This window comes from Loxodonta africana, chromosome 3, assembly GCF_030014295.1.
Source record: "Loxodonta africana isolate mLoxAfr1 chromosome 3, mLoxAfr1.hap2, whole genome shotgun sequence".
In the NCBI taxonomy this organism is placed as follows: domain Eukaryota; kingdom Metazoa; phylum Chordata; class Mammalia; order Proboscidea; family Elephantidae; genus Loxodonta; species Loxodonta africana.
Window position 1 is genome coordinate 42,482,221 of NC_087344.1, and position 18,940 is coordinate 42,501,160.

The 18,940-nt window shown below is 41.1% G+C and overlaps 1 pseudogene; it reads right to left on the reverse strand.

The window, feature by feature from the left end:
* Positions 1-5,599: 5,599 nt before the first annotated feature.
* LOC111751515 (ras-related protein Rap-1b-like) lies at positions 5,600-6,724 on the reverse strand (annotated as a pseudogene).
* Positions 6,725-18,940: the final 12,216 nt, after the last annotated feature.

An 18,940-nucleotide genomic window follows, 5' to 3' on the forward strand; every position in this document is an offset into this window, starting at 1 on the left:
TGGTAACTCTCTATTTTGGAGATTCAAGTTAGACTGCCATTCACTTGACCTAGAATTCTTTCGCTTGTACAGATCAAGTAAATATTTAGTAAATTTCCCATCTCTTTCACTTCTAGGGACTCCGTGAGTAAGTAGCCAATGCCATAAGTCCATATGAGTCAGACTATTCTGATTACTGTTTTGACTCTGCTGTCCATTACTGTAGCCACACCCACCTAGCCTTTGTTAAGTGTCACAGCTTGGCCCCTGCCACCACCAGGTCCAGTCAGCCCCATTGTAGTTATGTGTCTTAATTCAGTTAGGGCAGTTCCCACTGTCAAACCTGACTTGCATAAAATAGCAATCATAGCAGTCATCAAGAATGCTAGGCCTCCCTTCGCAAATTTGTTTCTCAGCATTGTGGTAAAAGCTGTGTCCTCTGGGCACTCCATGGGGCAGGCCTGTGGGTCCGACCTGATAAATCCATTCTAGTGTGCTGGTTTTCTTAAGACTTTGGGTATCTTCTTCTACGGTATACCAAGGTAGGTCTGTCATTTCAACTTAATTTAGAGTAGGCCACCACTTAATCCATGCTTCAGTAAACTAACCAAGTAAACTATTAGATCCTTTTCTAACCTCTTGAGCTGAAACACTGAATGAAGAATGTGTGCTTAGTGGGCTAATAACAATAAACTCAAAGTGATCCACTTTATGTTCCTTGCACCATTTTCACACACTTTTTTAATAGCCATTCCTACACATATTTGCCAGATTTGTTTTGTACCTATTAGAAAAACCAGGCAGTTCTTTTGGAGTGTAGCATACTTCCTCCTGGATCACACTTTGTACTTCACCTCTTGGATCTTGGTGAGACTTTTGTTATAGGTCTAGAAGCAAATATGGGTGGTGTGCTTGGGTCCTGAGGACATTCAGCAATGTCTTGTAAGGCGTCTGCCCCAGGCAGTGCCCCAGAAAATGCCCCTGGCAATGTCTGAAACTACAAAGACTCTTCAGGCACAGCTGGGGTAAAACCATCAGGTGGGAGTAAGGGTTCTTTCTGTTGGCAGGAGTGATGCAACAGAGTTTAGGGGCTCAGTGTCCCCAGGTTCCTGATTATCTGCCCATATGTTCCCATCTCAAGGCTCAGGATCCCATTTCTTCCCAATCCATGCACTCACTTTAGACACAATCTGAAGTTTGGAATTTAATTGGCTTATAATTCAGCCATTCTTTCTATAAGACTCTGAGTTTGGTTTTCGGCAATATCAGTTCTAATACTACAAGAAATAAGGCTTTCTTTCAGGGCACAAGTGGCAAATTTCAGGTCTTTTATGTGGCACTCTAGCTGTGACTCTAAAGCCCTGAGCTCATCTCTTTTATTTTTTTAAAATTTGATTGTGTTTTAGGTGAATGTTTATAGCACAAATTAGTTTCTCATACAAAAATATATATCAAATTGTTCTGTGACATTGGTTGCAGTCCCCACAATGTGTCAGCACCCTCCCCCCTTCCCTTTCCATCCTGGTTCCCTGTGTCCATTCGTCCAGGTTTCATGTCCCTTCCTGCCTTCTCATCTTTGCTTTTGGGCAGGTGTTGTCCATTTGGTCTCACATGCTTGATTGAACTAAGAAGCATGTTCCTCATGTCTGTTATTTGTTTTATAGGCCTGTCTTATCTTTGGCTGAAAGGTGGACTTTGGGAGTGGCTTCAGTTCAGTGTTAGCAGGGTGTCCGGGGACTATAGTCTCAGGGGTTCCTCCAGTCTCTGTCAGACAAGTAAGTCTGGTCTTTTTTTCTTTTTTTAATTTGAATTTTGTTCTATGTTTTTCTCCTGCTCTGTCCACATCCCTCTATTGTGATCCCTGTCAGAGCGGTCAGAGGTGGTAGCCGGGCACCATCTAGTTCTTCTGGGCTCAGGGTGGTGGAGGCTGTGGTTCATGTGGTCCATTAGTCCTTTGGACTAATATTTTCCTTGTGTCTTTGATTTTCTTCATTCTTCTTTGCTCCGAGTGTGTTGGGACCAATAGATGTGCTTTAGATGTCTGCTCGCAAGCTTTTAGGACCCCAGCTGCTACTCCCCAAAGTAGGATAGAGAACGTTTTCTTTATGAACTATGTTATGCTAATTGATTTAGATGTTCCCTGAGACCATGGTCCCCAGCCCTCAGCCCCAATAAGTCGGTCCCTCAAGGTGTTTGGATGTGTCTAGGAAGCTTCTATGACTTTGCCTTGGTCAAGCTCTGCTGACTTCCCTGATATTGTGTGTTGTCTTTCCTTTCACCAAAATTAACACTTGTCTATTATCTGGTTAGTGATTTCCATTACCTAGCCCTGCCCTCCCTCATAACCATCAAAGATTATTTTTTTCTGTGTGTAAACCTCTTCTTGGGTTTTTATAATAGTGGTTTCATACAATATTTGTTCTTTTTGTGATTGACTTATTTCACTCAGCATAATGCCCTCCAGATTCATCCATGTTGTGAGAAGTTTTGTGGATTCATCATTGTTCTTTATCGTTTTATAGTATTCCATTATGTGTATGTATGAAAATTTGTTTATCCTTTTGTCTGTTGATGGGCACTTAACTTGTTTCAGTCTTTTTGCTATTGTGAATAATACTGCAGCGAACATGGATATGCATATATCTATTTGTGTGACAGCTCTTATTTCTCTGATATATTCCTAGGAGTGGGATTGCTGGATCATATAATATTTCTATTTCTAGTTTTTTAAGGAGATGCTGTATTATTTTCCATAGTGGTTTGACCATTTTACATCCCACCAGCAGCACAAGAGTTCCAGTCTCCCCGAAACCTCTTAAATGCTTGTTATTTTCTGTTTTTTTGACTTGTGCCAGTAATGTCGGGGTAAGATGGTATCTCACTGTAGTTTTGATTTGCACTTTTCTAATGGCTAGTTTTTTAATGGCTAGTGGTCGTGAGCATTTCCTCCCGTGTCTATTAGCTGCCTGAATGTCTTCTTTAGTGAAGTGTCTGTTCACATCCTTTGCCCATTTTTTTTTTTTGGATTATTTTCTTTTTGTTATTGAAGTGTTGAAGTATTCTATAGATTTTAGAGATTAGAGATTAGGCCCTTGTCAGATACATCATAGCCAAAATTTTTTCCCAGCCTGTACATTGTCTTTTTACTCTTTCAGTGAAGTCTTTTGATGAGCATAACTGTTTCATTTTTAGGTGCTCCCAGTTATCTAGTGTATCTTTTGGCATTTGTGAATTGTTAGTTATGGTTTGTATTGAATTTGTGCCATGTATTAGGGCCTCTAGCATTGTCACTGTTTTTTCTTCCGTGATCTTTATCATTTTAGGTTTATATATTTAGGTCTTAGGTACATTTTGAATTAGTTTTTGTGTATGGTATGAGGTGTGGGCCCTGTTTCATTTTTTTACAGATGGGCATCCAGTTTTGCCAGCACCATTTGTTAAAAAGACTGTCTTTTCCCCATTTGATGCAGTTTGGTCCTTTGTCAAAGATCAGTTGGCCATAGGTGGATGGATTTACATCTGTGTTCTTGATTCTGTTCCACTGGTCCATTGTCTGTCGTTGTACCAGGCTGTTTTGAGTACTGTGGCTGTATAGTAGGTTCTGAGATCAGGTGGTGTGAAGCCTCCTACTTTGTTCTTTTTCTTCAATAATGCTTTGCTTATCTGGGGTCTCTTTTCTTTCCATGTAAAGTTGGTGATTAATTTTTCCATCTGGCTAAAAAATGCTGTTGGTATTTGGATCGGGATTGCAATATATCTGTAGATCACTTTGAGTGAGTGTCTTAGTTATCTAGTGCTGCTATAACAGAAATACCACAAGTGGATGGCTTTTTTTTTTTTTTTTTTTAAAGTAGGTTAAAAGGCCAAATTCATGGTGTCAGCTCCAGGGGAAAGCTTTCTCTCTCTGTTGGCCTTCTCATCAATCTTCCCCCAGACTAGGAGCTTCTCTGCACAGGGACGCCTGGATCCAAAGGATGTGCTCTGCTCCCGGCACTGCTTTCTTGGTGGTATGAAGTCCTCCTGTCTTTCTGCTCACTTCTGTCTTTTACATCTCAGAAGAGATTGCCTCAAGACACAATCCAACCTTGTAGATTGAGTCCTGCCTCATTAAAACAACTACCGCCCATTCCCCCCTCGTTAACATCATAGAGGCAGGATTTACAACATATAGGAAAATCACACAATGCTGAGAATCATGGCCCAGCCAAATTGATGCACACATTTTTGGGGGGACGTAATTCAATCCATAACAGTAGGATTGATGTTTTCACGATGTTGTCTTCCTATTCATGAGCATAGCATATTTTTCCATTTATGTAGCTCTCTTTTCGTTCCTTGCAAGAGTATTTTTGTAGATTTCTGTGTTTAGATCTTTTACATCCCTGGTTAAATTTATTCCTAAGTATTTTATCTTTTTAGGGGCTATTATAAGTGGTATTGTTTTCCTGATTTCCTTTTCAAAATTCCCTTTATTGTACATGAATCTGATTTTTGTATATTCATCTTGTATCTTGCTACTCTCCTTAACCTTCTTCTGTTAGTTCCAGTAGTTTTCTTGTGGAATCTTTGGGGTGCTCTATGTACAGGATCATATCATCTGCAAATAGGAATAGTTTTACCTCTTCCTTTTCAATTTGGTTGCTCTTTCTTTTTTTGCCTTACTGCCCTAGCTAGGACTTCCAGCACAATGTTAAATAGGAGTGCTGTTAAAGGGCATCCTTGGCTTTTTCCTGTTTTCAGGGGGAATGCTTTCAGCCTCTCTCCTTTCACAATGATGTTGGTTGTTGGTTTTGTATCCCGTTTTGTATAGATGCCCTTTATTATGTGAAGGAACTTCCCTTCTATTCCTATTTTATTGAGAGTTTTTATCAGGAACTGGTGTTAGACATTATTGAATGCCTTTTCTGCATCGACAGAGATGATCATGTAATTCCTTTCTTTTGTTCTATTTATGTCGTGGATTACATTGATTGATTTTTCTAATGTTAAACCATCCTTGCATACCTGGTATTTAAATACTGTGGCTCCCTGTTGGATAGACACACAATCTTTACACCCAAATGTTAATGCATACAAAGCAACAAGGCATGGTTAAATAAAATAGCAATAGTTACTGCAGCTTAGGCCTCGTGACCAATTACACATGATTAAAATTACTTCCCACATTCACATCCACAGTACTGGTCAACCATTTAACATCTCAACCAAAACGTTACACGTTGAAACAATCACTAACAGGCAAAAATACTAAACCTGTATATTTGGTACTGCAAATACACTTACACATGAGCAAGCAAGGGATTCGCAGTGAGAATCTACAGCTGCAGAAGCCTGAAAGTGATTTACAAAAATTGTTAAATCATTAAAAAATTGTTTGAAAATACACACTTCTTGTTGTAGACCCCCACTGTACACACAACTATAAACACTGTTCCCTATGTAAACAAAAAAGGAAACATATAATAAGAGATTTGAAAAGTCAGGACATTTCCTTCCCAACAGATATTAAAAGCAATGTCTTTAAGACATTATACTGAAAGGACTATCATATCTTAAAGACAAGATCACAGTCTCCACAGGTTTTTCAAAAATTAAAAAAAAAAACTATATAGCTGTGTTGATCAAAGCATTTATTTTGTACAATACAATGATAATGATCTTGAATTTCTTTAAAAAAATTACAATAAGCTACAAGTATCAAAAGAGCAAAGTTATCTGGAGTAGTCTATATAGGAGCTCTTTGGACTTTCTTTTATTATGCTAAGATAGTAGTGCTTTTAGGATTTACATTATTGTACTCTCCAATACAAAGTATGAGTTGTGTTAAAGTATACAGTACACCATTTTCATACATGTACAACATCGGTGGATGAAGAATGTCTCTTAGCACTAATAGTGGATGTAGCCTCTGGATTTACCACTTGCATACTCTAGGGCTATTATATAAGTAAAAATCTCTCTTGTGATACTGGAAAGTGATTAGAATCTACAAACTGATGTAGTAGCTTTCATCCGCCTCTTAAAGGGTACCACCACAGGAAAGTCCATTTAAGACGCAGGTTTAACAAAGTTGGAATGCTGGCACTGTTGAATAGGGCAACAGTTTTTCAGACCTGGCTCAAAGCTACAATGCATTTAGTATATTAAAGCAGCTGACATGATGACTTTTTGAGGGCCTTCCCAGGTACAGGAGTTTTTCTGTTAGTTTACAGCACTAGGTCATAAAAGATCTCATTAACATTTATTTTTGACTTTGCAGAAGATTCTAAGAATGCACAGTTGTTCCACTGTCGTGCTAGATTTTGGCCTTGTTCCTTTCCTACAACTCTTTCATCTTGTAAGTCACACTTATTTCCAACCAGAATCATTGGAACATCGTCAGTGTCTTTAACTCGAAGAATTTGTTCTCTCAGATCTTGCAAATCATTAAAAGTGGGCTGTGCTGTGATGGAATAAACTAATGCAAAGCCTTGTCCATTTTTCATGTACAAATCCCTCATTGCTGTGAATTGTTCCATTCCTGCAGTATCCAAGATTTCAAGCATACACCATTGTGCATCTACTTCAACTTGCTTTCTGTAAGAATCTTCTATCGTAGGATCATATTTTTCAACAAAAATTCCTTGAACAAACTACGGTAGGGAGAAAGACCAAAATCCATTCCCATCTGACTCAGAGCAGACTTTCCAACACCTCCTGAAACAATAACGACTAACTTATATTCACACATGGTGCACACTTGTTGTTAAAACCTTTCGCGCTGTCACTGGGTCCGCGAAGCCAACGTCTTCCAATGCCTTGCGCTCCCTCCTGGTCTCTGTTCCCGGCGCCGCAGTGGTCCTGCTGCTGCCGCCGCCACTGCTTGGCTCTTTATTTATTGATTATATGTTCATTTGTTTCATCCTGCTTCTTTGTTTTGTTTTGATATGCCAGACAGGGCATGCCAGGCATGCTTTGCTGCTTGCCATCTGTAGGCGTGATAGCAGTCACCACCTTGTCCGAGTGGGTAGGGCAACAGCAGGCAGGGCAAGTCTGCCTCATTGTACACTGGTCTGGCAGGGTGGCTAAGGGCGGACTGGACATGCACTGTCTGCCTCCTGATGTTGGTCCAGTAGTTTGGGGGCGTTCCCAGCCCCTCGCCAGATAGGCAGGGGTGTCAGATGAGAAGTGTTACAGGCTTGTTTCCCACCATTCAGCAGCTGGATGAATGGCAGAAGGGGAGGAACAGTGCAGGCCTGGTGGTGGGCCTGAGCCAAGGATGCTCTAGCTGCAGTGGCATGGCAAAGGCTGGTGGGAAGGGGAAGCTACAGGGTGGGTGCTCTGTCTCCTGTTGGAATCTCTGTGAAGTTTCCTTCCCATACTTCATGTCCAGCATCCTCGCTGGTTGTGCTCAAAGGCTGTGTCATTGTTATGGATTGAATTGTGTCTGCCCAAAATGTGTATCAGTTTTGCTAGGCCATGATTTCTAGTATTGTGTGGTTGCCCACCATTTTGTCACCTGATGTGATTTTCCTGTGTTGTAAATTCTATCTCTGTGATGTTAACGAGGCAGGAGTAGAGGTAGTTATGTTAATGAGTCAGGACTCAATCTACAAGATCAGGTTGAATCTTGAATCAATCTCTTTTGAGATATAAAAAATGGAGAAGCAAACAGAGACGGGGGACCTCCTATCACCAAGAAAGCAGAGCATGTCTGTAGGCATGACAGCTCTCACCACTTTGTCCAAATGAGTAGGGCAACAGCAGACAGAGCAAGCCTACTTCACTGTACACTGGTTTGGTGAGGTGGCTGAGGGGTCCGTGCACTGAAAAGCTCCTAGATAAGGGGAAGATTGATGACAAGGACCTTCCCCAGAGCCAAGAGAAAGAGAAAACCTTCCCCTGGAGCTGGCACCCTGAATTTGGACTTCTAGTCTCCTAAACTGTGAGAGAATAAAATTCTGTTTGTAAATCATCCGCTTGTGCTGTTTCTGTTATAGCAGCACTAGATAACTAAGACAGTTGTGTTAGTTGGCAGGGAACCTCCACTCCATATCTCTCCTTGTTCTCTGTTTTCTCTCAGTTTCTTTTTCCATTCAGTAGATCCATTGATCTACTTCTTTATACCTTCATTTTAATCTTAGGGTTCCAGGATCAACATTTGTATCTATTTTCCATAGTTTTTTGGGTCTTTGCTACAGAGGGATGACATGTAGTGTCTGTCTAGGGCTCAATCTTGGCTCTGCCTCCCTATATCTTTCTTGTGTTTGGTTTCTGGTTTGATTTTATAGGCCTGAGTCTCCTTGTGAGGAATCCTGTCTTTCTTCATGGGAACACTGTCACTATGTATCTTACTGTTTTGTAGGGAGAGGAAACCAACCAAGAGGCCTGGAGATGAGGAAATTTCTGCATACTGGGGCCATGAATATAATTACAGAGACTGGAAACAGGACAGGGCATGGTGGCTGGAATTCTAAAATCTTATCTCTTTTACCACTTTGTCTAGCAAAGGTAGGACGAACCAACCAGCTTCCTTATACTTCTCATTCTGACAAAATTGTAGAAAAGTATAAAATATGCAATCACCCAGAGCCTTGTTTCTCACAAATATTTGATCAGTTGGTGGTGATGTTTTGCCTGTTTCTGTTGCCACCTCGTGCCATGGATTAGCAGTGCCCTCTTTACTGCTGGAGGCAGTCATCAGTGCCTTTAAAACTTGCTAGATTTGAGAACTAATTCAGAGAGCTCATTTTATGATTTTGTTCCTCTAGAACCACTCTCTGTACCAATTATCTTAGGCTGGGTTCTTTAGAGGAGCAAAACCAGTGAAGTGTCTATATGTAAATATAGAGAGAGAGAGATTTATTTCAAGGAAATGGCTCATGCGATTGTGGAGCCTGAGAAGTCCCAAATCCATGAGTCAGGTATTGGGGTGGAAGCTTCTCCTGACTTATGTGGTTGCAGGGGCTGATGAACCCAAAATCTATAGTTCAGGCAGCAGGCTGCTGGCTCATGGCCCATAAACTGGAGGTCAGATAATGATGAGTTGGATGCAGTATCCAGAGAGAGAGAGTGAGCCTTGCTGGAAAATCCATTTATATACTGGAGGCAGGTGCCATATCCCCAAGGAAACTTCACTTTCAACTATTGACTGCTCCTATCAGATCTCATTATGGAGATGATTATGTTATATTACATTATGGAAGAACAATCAGTCAAAACCAAACCCATTGCAGTTGAGTGGATTCTGACTCATAGCAACCCTGTAGGACAGAGTAGAACTGCCCCATAGGGTTTCCAGGGAGCATCTGGTGGATTTGTACTGCCGACCTTCTGGTTAGCAGATGTAGCTCTTAACCACCACGCCACCAGGGTTTCCTCAGTCATTCCAGTGTCTGCCAAATCACTGAGAATCATCGCCTAGCCAAGTTGACACATAGCATTAATCACCCTACCTCTGAATGCATCCCTGGAATTTTTAGAAGATATCTACAGGAAGGAAAATAATGAAGGAGATTGGCCCTTTGAATTTGTGTGCCTTCAGTGCTGCCGATAAGGGGATTCTAGGTGGATACAACAGTAAAAGAGGATTTCTAAGAGAGTCTGAGTTCCTAGGAACCCAGGCTAGTGAAGTTTTTTCCCCTGACAATAAGCATTTGGAGTCTGGGCTCTGCAACCCACTTCTTCTAAACCCTGGGCCTTTTCTGGACAGGTGAAACCATGTCTCTAACATTTTTTTTTTTTTTTACGTTTCATATTTTTTATTTTCCCTTTTGGTTAATTGATTATGTATAGACACACAGGAGTAGCAAAACCAGAACCTGTCCAATCTGTAGGTAGAAAATAAACCATTAGTTAGATAGGGTAGGAGAAAGGAGAAAAGGATTTCTTATATTCAGAAAATAGAATATTAAACCATGAACAATATCCCCCACATAAAATCCATGATAATCTCAGTCCACTCAGTCCTATGTAATTTTTGTTCCATTTGATCTTAGATCAGCAGTCTTAACATTTTAAAAACTCCCATCCTCTCTATCTGCCTGCTTCTTTCCTCTGCTAAGCAAACCCGTTCTCCTCCTTTTAGGAAGTAATGTGTGTGTGTGTCAGGGGGAGGCAAAGAAAAATTGGGAACTCAGGTGGGAGGGGTTTGTCTACACTTGAAAAGAGACCTTCAGTTTTCCCTTTTGACTGTGCCTCCTCCTAAGCCCGGGAACCTGGGACTTTGAGATCATTGTACTCACCTCTCTCATCTCAGAGACCAAGAACTGCAACTTTGAGAGCTCACCTGGCTTGCCCAAGGCTGCTTGGAGAGTGAGTGAGGAACAAGGTCTAGAAATCAAGCCCATGACAGATGTGCCCCATCCCCCACCCCCCTGGCCTCAAACCAGAAAATGGTCTTGGAGCAACAGGGACTCAGATCTGTTAACCAGCTGACTCTGTGCCCAGGCTTCCTAGTATGAGGGCAGAAAGCAGCCAAGCTTCCATGAACTGAATTCCTGAGACGGAATCAAAAGCGTTGATCTAGCCAAGTGATGGTTGAGCCATTCTTCTGAAGGGAGATTTAACAATTGTACCTTTCCGATAGATGTTATTTTGAAAGCTTCATGCCTTAGACCTATTTGTTTCCCCTAAGTTGTGTAATGGGGTTGGGGACAGGGCTCATGGAGCCCTGCTGTGTGCCCCTCATTATGCTAGGTGGTTAGTGTCTTAATATATTTTCTTTCAGGCTTTACACAAAAGGGATCATATTATACCACACTATTCTGCCCTTGGCTTCTTCACTTAATATGTATTATTGTTCTTAGCACTTTCCAGTTGGCTCCCAACTCATGCACAATGGAATTGGACCATTGTGATCCTTAGGGTCTTCATTGGCTGATTTTCAGAAGTAGATCACCAGACCTTTCATCGTAGTCTGTCTTAGTCTGGAAGCTCCACTGAAACCTGGTCAGCATCATAACAACACACACACCTCCACTGGCAGATGGGTGGTGGCTGCGCATGAGGTGTATTGGCTGGGAATGAGACCTAGGTCTCCCGCGTAGAGGGCGAGAGTTCCACTGCTGGACTACTGCTGCCCTCTGATACATCTTAGACAGTGCTTGTTCTCTGCCAACACATGGAGATGTATCTGCCAGGTGCTTTGTGTACATTATTCAACTTAATCCTTCCAACAGCATTATAAAGTTATCCTTGTTGTCATCCATTGCAAAAAGGAGAAAAACATCATCTTTTTAGAGGTCAAGAACCTGTCTGTCCTGTGCCATAGGGTTGGGTCGAAGACTAGAATAGAGAAGAACGTTCCTTAAACTGTGAGACATTAAAGGCAAAGTATGGTTTTAGCATAGCCAGCTATGCCATCTAGAGCCTGGTTATGTATTTCAGGATGTTGGTTCCCCTAGGTGTGAGGAAAATGCCAAAAAAAATTCTCCTGCAGCTAATTCTGCAGAATCATCTCATAGATTTTTTTTTTTGGGAAATGCCCTGCCTTTGCCCTTAGTGGAGTCCCTAGGTGGTGCAAACAGTTAACACACTTGGCTGCTAACCAAAAGGTTGGTGGTTTGAGCCCACCCAGAGGCACCTCGGAAGAAAGTCCTGGTGATCTGCTTCTGAAAAATCAGCCATTGAAAACCCTATGGAGCACAGTTGTGCCCTGAAACACATGGAGCCGCCATGAGTTGGAATCAACTCCACAGTGACTGGTTTACTGGTTTTTGCCCTTAGTAGAAGGGGAGGCCACAGTGGGCCCCTCAGCACGGAGAAGCAGCAGAGGGCCAGGGCTACTCTCAGACACCTGCCCATTTATGAACCACAATCTTCCCTCAAACTCACGTGAGATCAGTCAGTGAAGTGAACAGGAAGGGCCCCCCAGAAATCATGTCCACATCTGGGCTGGACTCACATTTTGCTCCTGCTGTAGGGTCCTTCTGGAGCTGGCCCTTCTCCCCATACCCACACTAGCTAGAGGTCTTGTGTAGGGTCACCAGTCACCCTGACACCGGGAGTATTGAGGGATGTCTTCAGCACTCGCTTAAGGGAACAATGGAAGCGATCAGTTGGTTCACTGTCATCTTTGCTTCCTGCAGCTCCCAAGGCTGTTGCAGGCTCCCTGACAAGTCCTGAGCCAGTTCTGATAGATCCTCAGATCTGATGGGATCTTCCTGAGGGGCTAGCCGCAGGCCTGCTGTGCCTCCACAACTCAGCTGCTTCCCGGAACTGCGCTATTTTTCTTTTGAAATTCTGCATGCGATTACATTGTCAGGCTTTTCTTTTAAAAATTATTCTGTTTTTAAAACCAGTTTGTTCCTGGAGATTTTTACTTGGCTCAGTGGGAAGTTCATTGTCTTAAGAAGAAACGATGGTTGTGGCTCATGGAGGGAGGTCTCAGACACAAAACAAACCTTGGACGGAGGATGATAAAATCTCAGGGCTGGGTTCCAAGAGAGCAACAAGAATCAAGATTTTGTGCTTCCTTAGATTCTGTATCTTTGCTTGAGCAATGTTTTTAAAGCCAAGCGAAAGTATGCATGCCATGAAAATTGGGCTCCACTCAGGTTTTTTCTTTCAAAGGGAGAGTAATATTGCACAAAGCTTACTAAAGAGAAGGCTGTGTTTTGTTTTGTAAGCCCAGATGGAATGTGGTCGATTCCAGTTCTGTCTTCACGGAGTCCTTAGGGTTTTTTCACTTCCAGGAGGCCCAAATCTCCCCTATGTGGTCAGTGCTTATGAAATGTAGAATTCTTTCCGTTGACATGGCTGAATGACTTCTTGGTGTTGTTACTTGCGGTCAAGTGGATTCTGACTTGTGCAGAGTAGAACTGCTCCATAGGGTTTTCAAGGATGTGACCCTTCAAAAGGAGACCTTCAGGCCTGTCTCCTGAGGCACCTCCTGATAGGTTTGAACTCACAGCCTTTTGGCTAGGAGTTGAACGCTCAACCTTTCGCGCCACCCAGAAACTGAATGACTAGCTGTGTGGATGTATGGTGACACCTAGGAGACCTTCTTCTGTTAAACTCGTCACTGTGAAAGGCAGGTAAAAAGATGGTGATAAATAGGCTTCAAGGTAGTTTGTCATATCTTATGTAGGCCTCTTGAGTTCAACCTCCAGCAGTAAATCCATATGAGAATAATAACCAGTAAACCAGTTGCCTTTGAGTTGACTTTGACTCAGGACTATTGTCATGGATTGAATTGTGTCCCCCCAAAATATGTGCCAAGTTGGCTAGGCCATGATTCCCAGTATTGTGTCGTTTTCCTCCATTTTGTGATCTGATGTATTTATCCTACATGTTTTAAATCCTAACCTCTATGATATTAATGAGGCAGGATTAAAGGCAGTTATGTTAATGAGGCAAGAAGCAATCTACAGATATAAAACTGAGAAGTGAGCAGAGAGGGTAGGGACCTCATGCCACCAAGAATGAAGAACAGTAGGGGAGCTTGTCCTTTGGACCCTGGGTCCCTGCAACGAGAAGCTCCTAGACCAGGGAAAGATCAATGACAGGGACCTTCCCCCAGAGCCGACAGAGAAACAAAATCTTGCCCTGGTGCTGACACCCTGAATTTGGACTTCTAGCCTCCTAGACTGTGAGAGAATAAATTTCCTTTGATAAAGCCATCCACTTGTGGTATTTCTGCTATAGCAGCACTGGATAACTAAGACAGCGACACCATGTGTTTCAAAGTAGAACTGCTCTATAGGTTTGTGAGGCTGTAACATTTTGGAAGCAGATCACCAGGGCTTTCTTTCAAAGCGCCTCTGGGTGGGTTCGAACTGCCAGCTGCACATAAACATTTGTGCCACCCAAGGACGCCTAATGCAAGAATAAAATGTACAAATGTACAGACTTCACAGGCAAGAATGAAATTGCCCTCTTTTCTAATACTTGTTAATGTCCCTACATCCCTTATCCAAGAATGACACCCACTCAGCGTGTTTACGACAGAGTAAATATCTCCAGATTGTGGTAATTTCAATGTCATCAGGCCATGAGACATCCAGCTGAGTGCCACATGAGTCTTAAAGCATTTTAAAAAATATTTAATTGTACAATGAATATATCAGTACCTGCTTCCTTATTTTTTTAATTTATCTATTTAAAAAAAAAATATATATATATATATATAGTATCACACTCCTACAGAAAAGATTCAAATGATACGTGAATACATAAAGTAAGACTTGAAAGTTTTCTTTCATGCTCTCTCCCTAGTCCCCTTTCTTTTCCCAAAAGCCCCACTTTGGAATTTCTTTTCCAGTCTCTGAACTTAAACCAAAAAAAACCAAACCCGTTGCCGTGGAGTCGATTCCGACTCATAGCGACCCTATGAACTACGTAGGTGTAATCCTACACGCCCACGCCCACACGCCATATGTATAGATGCCAGTATACCAGCTGCTGTCAGGCCAGCTCTGACTTGATGACCCCGTCTGTGTCAGAGTGGAACTGTGCTCCACAGGGTTTTCAAAGACTGATTTTTCAGAAGAAGATCACCAGGCTTTTCTTCCGATATACCTCTGGGTGGACTTGAATCTCCAACCTTTCAGATAGAAGCCAAGTGCTTAACCGTTGCACCACTAGGGCTTTCTCTCTCTCTCTGTGTGATATAATGTATATATATTAATTATTTTTATATAGATACATACATTAAATAAATAAATCCTATTGTGTGCATTAGTTTGCAAGTTGGATTTTTTAAATTTCATGTCTTGGAGATCTGGTCATGTCTGTCAATCTCATTTATCTAACAGTTGAGTATTCTACAGGATAGCTGTATTGTAACTTATTAAATATTCCTCTATTAATGGATTTTTAGTTTTTTTAACAGTAATTCAATATTTTTTTTAATAGACTATATTTTTTAGAGTTATTTTAGGTTTACAGAAAAATTGTGCAAAAATACAGACAGTTCCCATTTGCATACCGCTTCTCCTATTATTAACACCTTGCATTCCTGTGGTTCATTTTTTACAATTAATGAGCCAATTTTGACACATTAACGTTTACATTAGGGTTCAGTCTTTGTGTTGTACAGTCCTATAGGTTTTGACAAATGCATAATGTCATGTACCTGCTATTACAGTATCGTACAGAATAGTTCCACTGGTCTAAAAATACCTGTGCTCCACCTATTCATCCTTCCCACTTCCCCACAGCAAGTATCTGGCAACCACTGATCTTTTCATCGTCTCTGTAGCTTTGCGTTTTCCAGAATGTCATATAGTAAGAATGTTGCTGTTTTTGTTAGGTGCCATCGACTCATAGCAAGTCCGTGTATAACAGAACAAAATGTTTCCTAGCCCTATGCCATCCTTACAATAATAGGGATGTTTCTTTGAGCCCATTGTTGCAGCCACTGTGTCAATCCATCTCATTGAGGGTATTCCTCTTTTTCACTGACCTACTTTACCAAGCGTGATGTCCTTCTCCAGGGATTGGTCCCTCCTAATAACATGTCCAAGATAAGCAAGACAAAGTCTTGCCATTCTCGCTTCTAAAGAGCAGTTCTGGCTGTACTTCTTCCAAGACAGATTTGTTCATTTTTCTGGAAGTCCATAGTATATTCAGTATTCTTCACCAACACCATAATTCAAATGCATCAGTTCTTCTTTGGTCTTCCTTTTGCATTATCCAGCCTGTGCATGTATGAGGTGATTGAAAATACCATGGCTTGGGTCAGTCAAAGTGACATCTTTTTGATAAATAATGGAGAAATTGTCCTCTGATTTTCCTGTTTCTCTCTACCTTCAACCATACCATTCTTATTCTTATTATCAATTCTTTTTATTTTAAAGTATTTATTGTGAAATTAAAAAAAGAGGAAAGACCCTCAATGAGTTGGATTGACACAGTGGCTTCAGCAATGGGCTCAAGCATAGCAATGATTATGAGGGTGATGCAGGACCGGGCAGTGTTTCGTTCTGTTGTATATAGGGCCACTATGAATTAGAACCAATTCAATGGCACCTAACAACAACAATGTGAAATAGCTTACATATAAAGAAAATGAAGGTATACACTTTAAAGAACAATAATAGAATGAGCACCCATTTACCCAGCACCCGAGTTAAGAAAAGGAACTTTATCAGGTAAGTCTCAGATGGCTCTCCCCAGTCATAAACCCCACCCAGTACACAAAGCTAACCACTTTCATGAAAGCTGTATTAATCATTCTCTTGTGTTTCTATCAATAAGCTGTTTCCTTTTGTTAATGTGAGCTTTACATAAATGGGATACTCTGTATTATTTCACTCACTATTACATTTTAAAGATTTATCTATGTTAACAGGTGTAGTTGTGGTTCACTCATTTTCACTGCTGTATAGTATTCCATTGCATGTGAATAACCCAGTTTATCTATTCTGCTGTTGATGAGCTTTTGGATTGTTCCTGATTTTTTGCACTTATCTCCTGATATGTATGTGCATGACCTTCTCCAGGGTATGTGCTTTGCATTCAGTTTTACACTGATGGGTTTTTAATTGCATTTATTTCATGGACCCCTTTGACATACTAGTAAAGCCTTTGGGCCCCTTCTCAGAATAACATTTAAAAATATGTAACATTAAGTACATAGGATTATGAGAGAAACCAAGTATATTGAAATATAGTTTTAAAAATACGAATTTGTGATCAAGTCCTATATGCCCTTCTTTATTCATCCATTCTTGTTGTTAGTTGCTGTTGAGTTGATTGTGACTCATGGTGACTCCATATGTGCAGAGTAGAATTGCTCCATAGGGTTTTTAAGGCTATGACCTTTTGGAAGCAGATCTCCAGGCCTGCCTTCTGAGGCACCTCTTGGTGGGTTCCAATCGCCAGTGTTTCTGCTAGCAGTCAAGTGCTTAAAGGCTTGCACCAACCAGCCACCTTACTTGGTAATATTTAGCAGTCCGTCGAATAACTACCATAATTTTGAAGTTGTGATGAGTATAAATAATATTTTGAGATATCTTCAATAAGTTTAATGTGATATGCAAAAATCTGTTTTCTGTTGGTGAAAGTCACCAAACTCGAAATCAAACCCATTGCTATCGAGTTGATTCCGATTCATAGCGACCCTATAGGATTGAGTAGAACTGCCCTGTAGGGTTTCCAAGAAACAGCTGTTGGATTCGAACTGCCAACCTTTTGGTTAGCAGCTGGGCCCCTAACCACTGCGCCACCAGGGCTCCAGTGAGAGTCACAGGACCTGCTAATATTATTTTGGTTTGGTTCCTAATAGAAGGAAATACCAAGTTTCAGTTAGAGATTAGTGAAAACATAGACATCGTTTTTTCCCTATTCAAGTACACTCATCTCCTGGCATTTGTCTGTGGACCCCAGGTTAAGAACCCCTGCACTAGGAAACGTTAGACCATTTCCCAGTGGCTATGACTACTTGCTCTCTCACCAGCAGTGAGTAAGAATTACTGTTGTTCCATAGGTGCCCTGCTGGTGCGGTGGTTAAGAGCTCGGCTGCTAACCAAAAAGGCGGCAGTTCAGATCCAGCAGCTGCTTCTTGGAAACCCTATGGAGGAGTTCTACTCTGTCTTATAGGACTGCTATGAGTTGGAATCGACTTGTGGGCAATGGGTACATTGGGTTTTTGTTCCATGACCTCGACAGCACTTGCAGCTGTCCAACTTTTTAATTATTGCCAATTTGGTAGGTGTGAATGGTATCTCACTGAGGTTTTAATTTGCATTTCCTGTATTTTTTCCAGGAACTTATATACTTTAAGTTTTCAGCTTATTGGTATAAACTTATTTATACTATCCTCTTTGATGTTTTTAATCTTGGCAATATCTGTAATTCCCCACCCTCCGCTTTTCATTCTTACGGAGCCCTAGCGGCACAGCGGTTAAGAACTCAGCTGGTAACCAAAAGGTCGGGAGCTTGAATCCACCAGCTGCTAGTTGGAAACCCTATGAGACAGTTCTACTCTATCCTGTAGGGTTGCTATGAGTTGGAATCCACTCAGTGGCAACAGGTTTGGTTTCATTCTTATTGTTGATTTGTGCTTTCTCCTCTACCTTTCCTTTGATTAATCATGCAAGAGATTTGTCTATTTTACCAGTCTTTCCAAAGAATCAGCATTTGGCTTTGTTAATCATTTCTAGTGTATGGTTCTCCCCCTCCCCTGCCACACATTTTAGAAACTTCTACACTCTTATTTTTTTCCTCAACTATTTCTAACTTCTGAAGTTAAATACTTGGCTCATTAATTTGGGGGTTTTCTTATTTTCTAATGTAAACATTCAAATCTCTACTCTTTTTGGTATATATTTATGTCAGCTTTTGTTAGCATTCAGTTTTGATTATTCCCAGGTATATGGTTGTGTTTTTTCTATTTACCTGCTTTTCATTATTGATTTCTAACTTAATTGCGATGTGGTTAGAGCACTTGGTCTGTATGGTGCTAATTCTTTTGAGAGTTGTTGAAGCCTCACGCTCCATGTAAGATTGAAAAGAATGAGTGTTTTCACAACTGTCAGAATGGCTAAGATGAAAACCACAGAAGAAAAACTGACAATATCTGCAAAAACTAAACATAAACTAAGTATAACCACCATATGATCCACAAAGTACATATGATCCACCAAAGGCATGCCTGAGAATATTCATCACAGTGCCATTTGTTAGTAACATTTGTATTAGCTACAAAGAGGAAACAATGTAGATGTCCATCAGCAGAAGAATGGATAAATATCTTGTGGTTTCTTCATGTAATAGAATGAGAATGAAAACACATTTCTGCATGCATAAATCTCGCAAACATAATTTGAGCATAAGAAACCAGACACAAAAGAGTACTACTGTATGATTCCATTTATATAAAGTTTAAAAACAGACAAAATTAATCCATGGTATTAAAAGGCACGGTGTTGATTCCCTTTACCATGGATTATGACTGGGGTGGGGGGTAAGGGGGACTTCTGGGGTGCTGTAATGCTTTATTTCCTGACCCAAGTCCTGGTTACATAGTGTGTTCACT